We start from the raw sequence: 14,271 nt of genomic DNA, 5'->3' as shown, positions 1-14,271 counted from the left end.
TATAGACATTACTCGGAGATTAGTGATGACTGGGCCAAAATTCTTTGATCTGTAAGTAAATAATCCCTTATAAAATGCCTCTTCAAATGTCGGCATATAGTAGGTTGGCAAGAACATCACTTGAGCATAAAATCTGTGGATCACTTACTCTAAAGGTTGTCCTAGTAGATCATAGAACAATCCTTTTTTGCCTTCAAGGAAGGATACCCATGCTACATTGCTTTACTATGTGTGGTGGTGCAAAGGATGTAGAGGGGTAAGGAGCATCTCGGAGATCTTGACCAACATGATGCATGCCAAATCTGGTATCCCACAAAATAGCTGAATAGTGGATGAGAGATTGTTCACCGTATAATATTCAGTAGGAATGCCATTCGATGGTAATGGAAACCTGGGTAGTTCATCCAGGCTGGCTGCTTTTGCTGAATGATGAAGTGCTATTGCAAACTGTGGATTCTTGGTATCACACACCACATAGGATCCTGATTTATACTTGGAGGTGCATTTTCATGTAGGATGGGATATGTGGGGTATTCGTTCAACCAAATATCCTGCCACTTTGGATGTACCATTGCAGGGTTGGCCTCAATGTCCTTAAGCAATCTATTCTTATAAAGAAATCTATTCTTATTTTGTAGCACTTCAAGATTGATGAGTACGGAGGGGAGAGCCTACTAATGCCATGCTTCATTGATATTGGCCGGTGTGAGGCAATTGAAATTGATTGAATGAAAGATGGGTTTTTCCCACTACATCGCCTCTTTCCATATGTGCTTTGTTTCCTCTTCCACTTACTTCTTTAGTGTGGCTTCTTACTTTGAAATAAGGATTTTCGGTTGAGTTGAGGGTCCATCTTCCTCTTGGGGAGTCACTAGCTTTGGGAGAATGCCTTCTTGAGTTGTGTCTTCTTCAAAATTCATAAAGTGCAAGGATGTCTGCTTGGTCTCTCCCTAAAGTGGATGCATGTGACTTGGTTACGTCTTCAGCTTTGCTAAGTTTTTTATTTTAGTTGTGCAATATCCTTCTAATAACCTTCCTCCCATTGCATAAATCCAAGGGAAAGTTATTGACAATGCATTTGTTTCAACTTTATCTCCATATCAAGGTCTCTAACCATTTGCTCTACGGTTTTGTAGGCCTCATCTGTGCCTTGTAGTGTGGCCATGGTGGGGTTATCTTTGAGCTGATTTAATAGTGTTTTGTGCTCTTCACAACAAGATTATGATTGTTCCAGTTGAATGTTGGCGGTGTTTAATTGGATCTGCAACCTTTGAATTGTTGAGGTTGAGTTTTGTAATGTTGTTGTTGCCTCCTGAAGCTGTTGCTCTTACTACTGGTTTTGTAAGTTATAGAGTTTTCATTTTTGCAACGAAATTTGCAATCAATTCATCCAATTGCTTGTTTTTTATTTCCATGGCTTCTTTGTATGATACATTAAAAGAGTTTTCTACGTCAAGCCTTTCATTTGAATACTCCAATCGCTGATACAAGTTATCAAACTGTTGATGGAGAGCATAAATCTCTTCTTTCATTCTATCCACAATTTCATGCGCATACGGGGAATACTCATCAATGTATTCCAAACTTTCCAACTTTGTGGAAGGTCTTGCTTTAGGTTGATCCAATTGTGTATCTTGAGCCTGTTCTCTTTGTCTCTCTTCTCTTTGATAGAGATATTCTAGTCCTGCCATAGGATCATCATGTGAATTATACATGGGATTTTTAGTTCAAATATTGAATTTCTTGGGTGATGGTTTCCATTTCTTTTCAAAATCACCCGTGAGCCCTCTTTCAAGCTCAAATGCAAATGCTTCTCTCTCTACCCTTGTCTCTTTTGGAATAGGCTCCTCGATTGATGTTGCAAGTCGTGGCCTTTTCTAGGAATCTGTCTTTTCTACTTTAACTTTCCCTTTCTCTCTTCTTTCTTTTGAGAGGAGTTTTCTCCTCCTCTTCTTCTTTGTCACTGTCTGTTTCCTTTGTTGCCACTTCAGTTGTTGTTGTTGCCTCCACTTCCGAGACATTGACTAGTCTTGTCCATAACGTTGTGGCTACTAGTGGTGCTCTTCTTTGTAGTACTTCTTCTTGTTTTCTCTTGCTTGCTAGCCATAGGTTTTGTTTTGGTATTGGTGGTAGATGCTCTGCCTAGCCAATAACATGATAGACTATCCTTGTAAGCACGTTAGGAGCTCCCAAAAAGTAAATATTCTATGGATTATTTACATGTGTGAGGGTGGTATGGATGTAGTGGGTGTGGTTTACTTCGGTGGCTCCCTCTTTCTTCAATGCTTGTGTAAATGTAAAAGCCACTGCATGGTTCAAAACAATGTAGCCTTGTGGCCTTTTAGCAGCAGAGTGGAAGTGTTAATGATAGAGTCAAACTGCCCACTCTACTTCCTTCTAATTGAGATTTGAGAAGGAAGTGGATCTGCTAGTGGTGGGCAACTGGTGGTCTCTCTTTGTCTGTGTCTCTATTTGATAAGCTACAATGCTCTACCTACTTTAGTAGGATTGACCTTAAAAGTGGCTATCATCAAATAAGGATGGTGAATGACAATATCCTAAAGACCGTGTTTTGTACAACGTCTAGTAATGACTTTTGGATTGACTAGTGCACCAGCCACGTTCAATTTTTTAATGGGTAAAATATTTAGACCCTACTGCAAATTCACCGCAGTGTTCTTTGATGACACCATCATCTACTCCAAGTCCTTGGAGGAACAGAAGTCGCATCTCCATGTGAGTTTTCAAGCATTAAGGGAGAACAAGCTTTTGATCAATCAAAAGAAAAGAGAATTTTTCCTAATACTTAGGTCATGTTATCTCTCAAGATGGTATCCGTATGGATCCAGCAGAGCTAGAGGTAATAAAAGCATGGTCTAATCCAAGGAATCTACATGAGCTAAGAACCTTTATTAGTATGTGTGAATACTATAGATGCTTCATAGAAAAATTATCTCAAATAGCAGGACTACTACATAACTTAGCAAAGAAGAATGTGAAGGACTCATGGATTGCTAAGGAGAGAAATTTTTTTGAGAAGCTCAAAGAGAAGATTACCTCCCAACTAGTCCTTATGCTTTCGGATCTCTTAAAGCTGTTTGAGGTCCAATGTGATGTTTGTGGCGATTGACTTGGAGCAATCTTGCTTCAACAAGGGTATGCCATAGCATATGAGAGTTGAGGCTCAATACACATGAACAGGTCTTAGGCATTTATGAGAAAGATCTTTTAATTGTTCTACATGCCCTGGACACATGGAAGCACTATCCATTGGGACTCCATTTATTTTGCGAATAGACCATCAAAATCTCAAATACTTCATGACACAAGCCAAGATTTCCGACAAACAAATGAGGTGGGCAAGGTTTCTTTTCACAATTTTACTTTGATATTGCTCACATTGCTGGTAAGCACAATCAAGTGGCCGCTGCACTTCCACATCGACCAAAAGTTAATGCGATGTCTATAGCAACTCACAACGATCTATCTTCTATGATAGATGAGTATGCTACTGGCGCTGACTTTAAAGACATAATGTCAACCCTTGCTTTGGGGATGAAAGAGGAACCATTCACCTTGAAGAATGGTTATCTTCTCCATGGCAATAGGCTATGTGTTACCCACTAGAATTGGAGTTGATCTCTTCATAGAGCTAATTCCAATGTTAGAAGATTTCATCTACTAGTATTAGAAGATTTCAGACAGTAGACTGGACAGAAATCAAAAGCTGGACTGAATTTGGATACTGTAATAAGAATCAGACTATGTACTAAGAATAATATTCAAATTCAGATTCAGAGTACCGGACACAAAGTAAGTGTGACTGGAATATCTGCCATGATTGGGATTACAGATAAAAGATTACAGTGAGTATGATATGATTTACAGAGAGAGTACAACCAACAACAACTATCAATGATTGACAACTCAAGTACAAATGTCGCAAAAATGCTAACCCAAATGCCAACAATTGCCAGCTCCATTACAATGTAATGGGTCCTATTTATACACCTTGGGTTTACCATAGTAATTACTAACTAATTCGCTGCCTGTCTCATAAGAGAACGTTCCCACTTAGTGAAACTATCCAGCCATCTACATCCTTCCCTTCTTTCTTGAATTCTGGCAAGATTCCAAAATTTTTGAAAAATTCCCCTGTGTGATTCTGATTTGAGACTGAAAAATCCATCATGTGGTTTTGATGTTGGGGATTGGACTTGACCAATGGCAGAGTGGCCATACAAAGATTTTGAGAGGCAGTTGAAAAGGCCAAGGTATTGCAAGAGGGAGCTGAAAAGGACAAGGTAGATCTCTCATCGTCTACACAAACTGATATCAACCTTCTAGCTGAGGAAGAAAAGTCACCACTGGATTCTCACATGGAACTACCCAGTATCCTTCCATTGAACCATCTTTCGTTTTCCCTTTGACCTGGATGGCGTTTGAGAAGTCCGAGTACCAACATTCTCCTTCTGTATCAGCCGGTAAATGGCCTCATGTTCAAGCTGATCCCACCTTTCTGTGGTCATCTCTACTTCATAAGGTGTGAGGGAATGATAGGTTTTGGCGTCAGGATCATAAAGTGTACGCCTGCCATTCGTGATCCTCGTTGTGGCCAGCTTATGACAATGCGAAGCAGTATGGATCTCTTCTCTTGAATTGCCCACTCCCACTCCGTGTCTACCATGTTGCCACTGTGGTAACTCCTGTCTCGATCTCTGACCTGGTTGGCTGTTGCGCACAGCACACTGAACTGCTTGTTTTCTAGAAATGTCTTTATATAGCTCTCCAACCATTGTTGTGAAAAATGTTGATCGGGGGCGTTTGGAAATTTAGCTAACAGACCGTCCTCAATGTACCGTGCATGATCGGGCAGTTGGTCTCTAGACTTTATAAAACAGGTTTTATACCTTGAATGTATAAGAATTTGTAGATGGCGTCGAAATACGCTGCCCTGTGCTGTGCCGAAATCCACCTCTCCGCAATAGTTATCCCAGTAGTAGCACCCATGCGTATCTGGCACGGGTGCATCAGTATCCTCATCCTCTGCATCAGTAAATGTAGCCATCATTTTGTGTTGGATGCACCTAGAATCAACATCTATGTGATCAATTGATCGTAACATTACAATTCTAATGTAAGTAATTTCGTTTCTCTCACTCAGTCTCTCTCTCTCTCTCTCTCTCTCTCTCGCTCTCCCCTTCTCGGTCGTGCAGTTGAACTACGAAGCGGAAGCTCCATCCGAGAGTCGTGTCTACGCCTCCATGTAAAGCAAGCACTTTGTTCAACAAAGCATCCTCGCCTTGAAGGTAATCTTGGTGCTGGTTGCTCAAGTATCCCTTTGGAGCCCAATTTTTATCTCCTTAACTTCTTTCTCTCTCTCTCCCTCTTTCCCCTCTTTCTCTCTCTCTTTCCCACTTTCCCTATCTCTCTCTATTTCTCTCTTTCCCTCTCTCTCTCTCTCTCTCTCTCTCTCTCTCTCTCTCTCTCTCTCTCTCTCTCTCTCTCTCTCTCTCTCTTCCTATTCCTCTCTTTCCTTCTCTCTATTTACTCTCTCTCGCTATCTACTCTCTCTCTTTCCGTATATATCTATGTCTCTTGCCCTATCTCTCCCTCTCTCCTTCTCTCTCTCTCTCTATCTCTCTCTTCCTATATATATATATATATATATATATATATATATATATATACATATCCAAACAATCATTGCTCTCTCTCTCTCTCTCTCTCTCTATATATATATATATAGATAAATAAATAAATAAATATATCTCCCTCTTTCCTATCTCTCTATCTCTCCCTCTTTTTATGTACTCCTATATCTCTCTATTTTTATCTTTCTCTCTCCCTATCTCCCCCTCTTTCCCCCATTCTCTCTCTCTCTCTCTCTCTCTCTCTCTCTCTCTACCTCTTCCTCTTTCCTATCTCCCCCTCTTCCTCTCTCTCTATCTCTCCCTCTTTCCCGCTTTCCTATCCCTCCCTCCTTATTTCTCCCTCTCCCTCTTTCTTTCTATCCCTATCTCTCTCTCTCTCTCTCTCTTTCTCTCCCTCTTTCCCTCTATTTATATCCCTGTCCCTCTCTTTTCCTCTTTCTCTCTCTCTATATATCTCCCTCTTTCTCTTTCTCTCTCTCTTGCTATCCCTATCCCTCTCTTTCCCTCTCTCTCTCATTCTCTCTTTATATATATATCTCTCTCTCTATCTCTATCTCTCTATTTGTATCCCTATCCCTCTCTTTCCCTCTTTCTCTCTCTCTCTCTTTCTCTTTCTCTCTCTCTCTCTCTATCCCCATCCCTCTCTTTCCCTCTTTCTCTCATTCTCTCTTTATCTATCTCTTTCTCTCCATTTATCTCCCTCACATTTATTCTCTCCCTCTCTCTCTCTCTGTCTCTATTTCTCTCTCTCTATATATATATTTCTATCTAGCATTCTATCCAAACAATTAATTCCAACTTGCGTAACGAATCAATCATTTCCAAACGTGCCTAGCAAAGCAACCATTTCCAAATGTGCCTAGCAAAGCAATCATTTCAAACAAGCCGTGCATAGTAACCATTTCCTAATGAATGAGGTATGTTTTGGATTCTGTTTTTTTTCGATTTATGCGTGTCTGTGTGTGTGCGTGTCTGTGTGTAGTAGAAAACAAAAGGGAAACAGAGGGGATGTGTGTTTGTGTTTAACTCTTTCCTTGTAGCTCGGTTAAGCTTCGATTAGGTTGAGCTTCCAAAGACGATGGCGTAATTCCCCCTCCACCGAAACTTGGACCAAACCCTCTTCGACAAAACTTGGGAAGCTTGGAGAAGGAGAGAGGGGGAAGGGAGAGGTAGGGGGAAGGAGGCTTGGAGAAGGAGGGAGAGGGAAGGGACAGGGGGGGTGGGGAAGCTTGGGAGTGATGGCGGAGAGCAAGAACAGAAAGTATGCTACAAAAACGCGGCATACTCTCCTTATTGCCTATTTTAAGCGCTAGTTATTACCGCCTCTATTACCGTGGCCAGTCATTTCAAACAGATACATGAAAAATCCGAGGTTGCAGAGGGGGGGGGGTGTACAAACCACCCCCTCTACCCTTAGCTATACATTATTTCATTTTTTAGCCTTTTGAGTTTTTTGATGAAGATTTTTAATTTTTCTGGATACTTTATTTTGTAGTATTTTTAAATATTTACTAATTGCATTTTTTTAATTCTCTTTTAGTAAAAAATAATTTTAACCCTCATTGTCATTTATTCCCTTTGACTTTAACTATATGTAATTTTTTTAATGGAATTAAGTGCTTTTCTAATTATTTATTTTTTAGGACACGTGACTAAATAAACAACATTTCGCGTGTACAGGACATCGACTGGGATGATCGTGGTCCCCCTGGAGGCCCAGAGCAAGATCTTTGGCTCAAGGAAAAACTACCTTGTCCTTGCATCAAGTGCAAAAGGGCAATCCCTCGCTTGAGGCGCATTGCTTCGAAGCACATGGAGAACGAAGGGCTTTGGCATCCTTGAAAGCGCTCGGAGAGATGCATTAGGAGAAACTTGGACTCAATTTTGGGCCCTGTAAGAAACGCCCACTCAGCATAGAGAGAGGTAAATATGAAAAATACAAAAGTTTTTTTTTGGAATTCTATTTCTCATAGTACATACATAAAAGTTTGCTCAATCACTTAAATGCATGCTCGTACAAGATGCTTTTCAAGAGACCCCTCAAGGACCTCTATTCGCTTGGTTATGACTCCTCCATAGTCTTAAATAGTACCTATCAATCACTATCAAGTACGAATTTAAATTGCGAGTACTTCATAAGAAGGTGATTAATACTTGTGTGAGATGCACAAGTACAAGTACTTCACTTTATAGGATAGCAACAGCGGGTCATAAAAAGGCGTTCGGCGCTTATGCAAGATGTCATTATCAAGCGCCTTACTTTTCTTATGATAGTGACAATTTCACCAAAATGGTTTTCATGGACATTTCCAAAATGAGAAAAAAGGTTATTTCAACGTAACGTTAGCCTTCTTCCTGTTGGCTAAGGAGCATTCTCTCACTAGATCTAAAAGGCCCGAAAATGAGTCTATTTCTTTCCTAATGATAGCGCAACTCCCCGTCCCTTGAGGAGGTGCCCCATTGGTCTATGTTCAGTGGTGGTGCCCCGGCGCACAAGGCCAAACGACAGAGGCAAGAGAGACTAGGCAATTTGGGTGCACCACATGGTGATCCTTCCATTGGCTCTACGTCGGTAGCTCCTATGGCGTCTTTGTCGCACTTTGAGGAAGAGGATGAGGACATTTTCGACATGTGTGATGAGTTACTAGCTCATGAGCGTGACATGTGCAAGGAGGATTGTCAGCCTTGCACTAAATGGGTTACCGAAACGGAGGATAGATTGATGACGAGTTCCTGAACACCTCTTTATGATGGTGCACGATACTTGGTGATCGGAGCATCGTTGGAAGTCCTCAACTTGTAAGAAAAATTTGGTTGGAGTAATGCAAGTGCCGATGCACTACTTCTGTAAGTATGGAATGTGGCTTTTATATACTCTCTCCCTCTCTCTTTATGATGTCGTCTTCTACGAATTATACTAATATGCATGTTTGTTGTAGTTTGATGGGTAAAATGTTGCCAGAAGATCACCACATGCCTCCAGATCGTCGACGAGCTAGATTGTATGTCACTGCAATTGGAATGGAGTATGAGTGCATCCATGCCTGCGTCAACGATTGCATGCTATACGCCAATGAGCATGCACATGGTACCTCATGTACCGTATGCGAGGAGGCACGATACAAGACAGGAGTGAGCGGGGTACACCTACCCCGCAAGGTATTGAGACATTTTCCATTAATTCCTTGCACCCAACACATGTTTAATAGCAGGCCTACCGTGGAGCTTCTTGCATGGCAAGTGAACCATCACTCAAATGATGGAATGATGCATGTCCCTGCTGATTCACCTGCATGGAGGCACATCGAAACTCAATGGCCAGAGTTTGAGTTGCAGCCTTGAAACTTGAGGCTTGGGTTAGCAAGTGATGGTGTCAACCTCTTCGGCACTAGGTCTACTTCACACAGCACTTGGCATGTGGTGATCGTCAACTACAATATTCCACCATGGAAGACAACCAAGAAGGGCAATATACTTCTTTCCTTGCTTGTTCCCGGGAAGTACAAAGTGTCAAGTATTGACATTTACCTCTATCCCCTCATCAAGGAGTTGGAAGAGTTATGGAGAGGCATTCCTGTTTTCGATGTCTCACTTGCAAAGGGGGGAGAGAGGCCATTGTGAGGGGAACCTTATGTGGACTATGCACGACTATCCTAGGCTTGGAGAGATTTCTGGTAATCCCCTTTCCTCTATCTCTCTTTCCCTCTTTCCGTATCTTCCTTTAGTTCACTCATCTCTCTAACGATATGATATGTATCCAGGGTTGTCCACATCGGGGCACAATGCATGTCCTACTTGTGGGCCATCCTTGGTGACGGAGAGGTCCGATTCCTTGCACAAGGTAATTTATCCAGACAAACATTGTTTCTTACCCCAAGGGCATAACAAGCACAAGGCTCCGACAAATGGGAAGACTCCTCTAAGTCTCAGAATGGAAGATTGGGCAACCATTTGGGAAGAACACCACAACAAGAATCCGGCTCCGTGTCCTTCACCAAAAGGTATGTCAAGGTTTTCCATATTTTTAAGGCTTCCATATTGGAAGGACTTAAAAATACAACACCTCTTGAATCCCATGCACATATTCAAGAATGTAGCCCAAACACTATGGGACCATATTATTGGCAAGAAGGACTCTTTGGGTGCAAGGGAGGATCTGAGGCTTTTAAAACGTCTCCCTGCCTTTGCTACTCCACAGCATGCCCCAAATGGAAAGATCGTGCTTCCTAAAGCACCATGGATGCTAGCCAAAGAAGAACTAGACAAGGTGAAGGGTACCATTTCCTCTATTCGCACACCAACAGGATACATGAGGTCGCTAAAGTGAGCTTTCACAAAAGTGAAGAAGGGTATAAGCATTCAATTGTATGGTTTGAAGTCCCATGATTGGCACAAGATACTTCAGGTAATCTTCATATTCCCTATTCTATCTATATTTTGTGTGTATTACTATGACTCATTTTCCCTTTTCCTGATTTACATTGTAGTTCATTCTGCCGGTGAGTATGTGTATATGTCGGGACAAGAAAGTCAAGGACTCTATTTTCAAATTAGGAGAGCTAGTAAGGTACACCACAAGACTCCACTCAACTACACCTTTTTTATGTACACAATAATTTCAACTAGCACTTAGTGTATCCTTGTGTGTTTTCTTGCAGATTTGTGAGCTCCAAGGAAATCAAAATAGATGCTATCATTTTTGCTCAAACACTTGCAACAAAAACTATGTGTGCCATTGAAGATGCATTTTCTTGATCGGTAGCAAGTCCCCAACCAAAAAACAATACTAGGTTAGTTGAAATTCATGATTCATTACATAGTTAAGAGTTTTAAATCTGAACAGATACAATCCAAAGTCTTTCGAAAGATCATTAATATTTCACTTGTACTTGTTTCTTATGCTGAAGAAAACCAGTCGTCTACCGCTTTTATGAGTCCCTCACATGAGATTGTAGACCCTCACAGTAAACCAAATGCTATTAGCAATCAGCTAACTTGTAGAGTATGAATAGAAAAAAGCTTATTAGCAATCAGCTAACTTTTGTGTATTTATATATATTGACCCATCTTTCTAAAAAACCTGTAACATACCATGTAATCAGAAGAAAGGTTAGTAATGCACGTCATCCATCTACTGAAATGGAGAAAATGTATCCCATGCTAATCCAAAAACCGAGGATCTTTTTTTGTTGCGGGAATGACATAACGAATGACTATATAACACTTTTTTTCTTTTTTCCGTTTGTTGCCGACTATTTTTCCCCCCAAATATGTATGGCCTCAAAGAAAACCAGGTCATCCCACAACCAGCAATACAATCTCTAAACTCTCAATATGGCTTTCAAGAATCACAAAATTACCTTGAAAGAAATTAAGAATTCTTAGAGATAGGTTCTAGTTCAACTTTAAGGTAAGATAACCTCTAAGTGTAGAGTCATATGTATCCCAGTAGTCACTGAGTTTTCCCAAACAAATGACTTATGTATTTTTGGGTTAACAATTATTGTAGACCACTTAATGAAAAATTGGGCAGCATCTCCCCTGTAATTTGATTAATTTTTCAAAAACTCAGCTCATGCCATCTCGCCATGAGATCCTTCACAGGAGGTTTTACGTATTTGTTGACAATTATGTGTGTAATGTATCCAAACTACCGATAAGGTGCATGTTATTAGCTTGTATAACCATCTTGAAGAAATTCTGGTAGCATCTTGTTTCTATTTCAAAAAGACAAAAAATCATTTAACATACCAGTTTACTACATGTCCACATGTTATGTATTCACAACCGATCCTAGGATTTAATTTAAACAAAAACCCAAAGTGTAGTATCATATAAAAGTGTTTAATCTGATGGGCCTATTAACTGTAAATTGGAAACTACAGTTGTTCATTATAGTTTTTGCACCAAGAACAACCATTACCAAGTATCCACTAAGGAGGAGAGATTACAAGCCATCCAAACCAGCTACAATCCCGATAAGAACACTGAGAATTTTCATCAATGGTGACATACATTCATCGCCTTTTAATGAGTCAAAAAGAGCAATTCCATAAAAACTATTAGCATCCTGTTTTTTTACTAAGATTTAAAAGAAAAAACCTTACTCATAACGTCGACTCTATGCTCAAATAAGCCAGATCATTATCTTTTCACTTCATTATCCAATATTATGTATTCATCTTAAAAAGGTACGAAATTTCATGTTATCTGTACCATTGTCATCATATGCCATAAATTCACTCCATTTGACAGTGAAAGAATTCAACATTTCTATTGAAAGAGAAAGTGCATGCCTGGTTCTCTTGCTGCATCATCTTTTTGGTGGTTCTCACTAGCTGGAACAATTGGCGGAGAGCAGTTGCCTGTGCCCCGAGTGACATTCTAGTCTGAGGTCCTTTACTAGTGGTTGTCTGATCCTCAAGAATGACCCTTACTCTCTGATCCAAGACTCCTCTGGCAATTTGCATCTGCATCAAAACCTCCTTTATTTGTTCCCTAACATCCTTCATACATTTGTAAGTTGGTTTGTTTCCCAGCATAAGTTCGAATTCAAGAGAGAGAGAGCGAAAATCTGCAGTAGACTATCTTTGCAACTGTGGGTTGATCACTCTCTCTTCAGCAGTGATTATCCATTCAGGAACCCTTTCCAGCAGCTGGATTGTGCTGGGCTGCGCAGGTAAACGGCAAGTTTCTTGATCATGAAAAGCCGCTGATTTTCAATGCTCCACCATTTCCCTAGCCCCAATATCTAATTATTCAAACCTGCTGATGTCACAATTGCATGTTCAGGGTAATAAGCTGTAAGGAATGATGATGATCATCAGCTGGTCCCTCATCCTACACTTTGCTTTTCCCTTCAGCCTCCCTACTGAGCTGGGACTGATTAACTCGCTGATTCCCAGTGTGACTGGGCTGCTGTTCTTCAGACTGCTGACCGCCCGACTTCTGTCCTTCACTCTAGCCTTCATTCTGGTCTGGCTGGTCTGGCTGTGACTGACCTCCTTCAGTTGGCCCTTCGCCACTAGTACCAGGTCCTGGAGGTGGAGATGGCGGTGGGGCATCATCATCATCATTTGTATGCCCTTCTTCTTGGTCATCCTCCTCCTTATCAGCTCCTTCGTCCTTATCTTCTTCTTCCTTGTCTTCTTATGCTTCATCCAAGGATATTGCTTGATTCATCAGAGCATTATTATACTCAGCCACTTTGTCCTACAAATCACTTTGCATACTTTCCATCAAAGACTTCAAATTTTCTAGATCAAAGATGGCGTTGCCTGCTAGATTTAGAATATCAGAAAGGCTATTATAAAAATATCTCTCAGTAAGGGATGCCTTTAGAGGTGTATGGCAAATAAACAAAGAGTTGAATTCAACTCTCTTCATTTTCAACATTGTTTTCGCTCGTTCTACAACTCGCAGCGCTTCATTCCTTTGTCCCTTGATGACCATCATCTCAGATTCCACCTTAGCTAGCTTCTTGTTTAATAGCTCAATAACCCGATCTGAATGATCTTCAAGTACCCTATGTTGCATATTGTGCTCATCTCGTGCTATCTTGAGCTTTTGAATGTGGTCTTCAGCTTCCTTCAAGTCAGCTTTAGCCTTTTTCAGTTCATCATCTAACCCTGCAGCATCCATCATTTGTCCCATACAATTGACAATAGTATTCCAAGAAGACTGGATGAGGACTGAACATCCGTCCTTTACTGTAGCTGGGTGAGAATCCGTAGGCTCATATATTGTCATCGGAGCCATATAAGGTAGGGCTGCATAATCAGCGGGATATAGAAGAAAACGCCCTTTCAGTGGATGGGTATGCATCTGTTGCAACCTGTCCTTCTTTACCAGGTGCAAAGTTCGTTCATTCTTTGGAATAGAGACCCCACCCGGTAAAGTTGAAGAAGCTGGAACTTTGCCTTTCCACCTGGCCTTTGCCTTTGTCCTCCGTCGACTGCTCTGCTACCTTCTCAGATATTGGTGCCTTTGCCTGATCTTTGCCAAAACCAGTAGCGACTGCACTATGTCCTACTGACTGGTTAAGCACAGTATTCTAAGCAGTTTGCTTCTTAGTTTGGCTCACTATAGCTTTTTCAATATTCACAGTCTTGACTTGGCTCTCTATTTGCTTCAGAAACGCATTGCTCTTCGTCAGTGTAGTCTTTGGCTTCTTCAAACTGCCAGCCTGTTCTTCAACAGCTTTCCTTTTCATCTCAGTTGGAGTGGTTGGATTGTCCGTTGCTTCATCGTCTGAGGACAGATCAATATTCTTGGACTCTGAAACTGGCTTCTCACTCCAAGCCTTTTTTACCTGTTCATGAGCATCTGCAGTAGTGGCCCAATACAAAAATTGCCAAACATACCAAGCTTTAAAAACATTCTGGGATTTTAACTTGGCAGTTTGTTGGAGCACATCGTGTGACAGGATTTCACAAAGGTTAATAGAGACCATTGAATCCAATCTCTTGGCCAACAACATAGCAAAGACATTCTCAAATACATATGTTGGATTATTTTTAAGGCTTACTGCTTCAGTCACATACCTTGACCACTGGCCTTCCGCTTACGCTTAGCTTCTTCATCCTCCTTCAGGACTATACTTATCTGCTCTAGGGCT

The 14,271-nt window shown here is 41.0% G+C and overlaps 1 pseudogene; it reads left to right on the top strand.

The window, feature by feature from the left end:
• Positions 1 to 9,405: 9,405 nt before the first annotated feature.
• Positions 9,406 to 12,682, top strand: LOC147453629 (uncharacterized; annotated as a pseudogene).
• Positions 12,683 to 14,271: the final 1,589 nt, after the last annotated feature.

Source organism: Adiantum capillus-veneris, chromosome 7 (assembly GCF_014529385.1).
Source record: "Adiantum capillus-veneris isolate H3 chromosome 7, ASM1452938v2, whole genome shotgun sequence".
NCBI lineage: Eukaryota > Viridiplantae > Streptophyta > Polypodiopsida > Polypodiales > Pteridaceae > Adiantum > Adiantum capillus-veneris.
The sequence above is the reverse complement of the archived record's forward strand: the minus strand, read 5'-3'. Positions and strand labels throughout refer to the sequence as shown.